This window comes from Marmota marmota, unplaced genomic scaffold (genome assembly GCF_001458135.2).
Source record: "Marmota marmota marmota unplaced genomic scaffold, marMar, whole genome shotgun sequence".
NCBI lineage: Eukaryota > Metazoa > Chordata > Mammalia > Rodentia > Sciuridae > Marmota > Marmota marmota.
The window spans coordinates 9,004,028-9,005,268 of NW_025999998.1; the positions used below are offsets into that span (position 1 = coordinate 9,004,028).

At 47.9% G+C, this 1,241-nt stretch overlaps 1 protein-coding gene across 5 annotated transcripts in view; it reads right to left on the bottom strand.

The window, feature by feature from the left end:
- Smarca2 (SWI/SNF related, matrix associated, actin dependent regulator of chromatin, subfamily a, member 2) overlaps positions 1 to 1,241 on the bottom strand; it is a 171,675-nt gene that overhangs the window by 168,662 nt on the left and 1,772 nt on the right. The gene's annotated exons all lie outside the window — the stretch shown is intronic.

Genomic DNA, 1,241 nt, shown 5'->3' on the forward strand with positions numbered 1-1,241 from the left:
GGGAGGGGGGTATGCAAGAATGTGGATTGAGACAGCTCTACTGTATGCGTGGATCCGTGTGTGTCTGCAAGGCGCCGGCTCTCGGGCAGTGTTTGTGCCTGGAGCAGGGAAACTGCGCAGGACGCGAGAGACCCAAGCCCTGCTGGACTTGGGCGCCCCTTATCTCTTTCCTGGCAGTCCTCTTCCAGGACAGCTGCGGGGCTCCTCCAGGGAGGCTGGGGAGGAGGAGAACGCCTAGCGAAAGGGAGGGCAATCGTAGTAATAGCGCGTAGTAGTTTGGGGGTATGTGGAGAAGGTGCTGGAATTTAACTGTGCCTCCGCCTGTCAGTGCGAGCCTGCATAGAGAAAGGGAGGGGACAACGTAGGTCTCTGAGTGACACCAAAGCTGTTTGTGGCATAGTGTTGGCTGTGGAAAAAACGGGCATTATCATGCCAGCTGAAACTTTTTCTGTCTCCCTCCCCTCAAGGCTTTCATTATAAATCTGCCTCCTTCCCCCTACCCAGTAAAACGGGAGGCGGGCACAAAGAACACTCCTGCCAAATCTGTCTCTTCTCTAAAGGACTGCAAGCTTTCAAATGCCAATGAAGGAGAAACAGCTGAGAGGCCAAACGCCTTATAAATAAATAAACCCGCCCTAAACCCTCTGTTTACTTCGTGAACTAGAAGCAGCCCTTTAACCTTCCCTCACCTGTCATCTTCCTGTGAAACAGACAAAAATATGGGAAAACAACCCCTGGGGGCGGGGCGGGCAGGTTGGGGGGCCATTGAAGCCTGAGGTCTGCTTCTGATTTAAGAAGAGGAATAAATCTCTTATTCTCTACAGACCATAGTCTCTTCTCTCTCACCCTGCATTTAAGACCAATTAAGGCTACAAACTGTAATCTCCGGCACGTCGTGGTTTTGAGACTTCTTGCTTCAATTTTCCTTGAAATGCAGTATATTGGCCGGCCCTATAGGTCAGTGTTTGGTGAGACAATTTTATTTTTAGTTTTATGAAGTGTGAAAGAATGTTAGATTTTAAATCAGGTAAATCAGGGACCTATTATTTTAGACTCAGATTAATGTAGGTGCTTGACTCTTAAAATTAAAACTGTTCCTATGAAGTAGCATTATGAAAGTATGATTTATCCCTTATTTTGTAATGTAATGGCTTAAATTAGTCATTCAAAGTGCGCTGTGACTATTTGGTTGAGGATCCCCCCCCCCCCCCCCGAGCCAACCTCGGATTACGATACCAGTT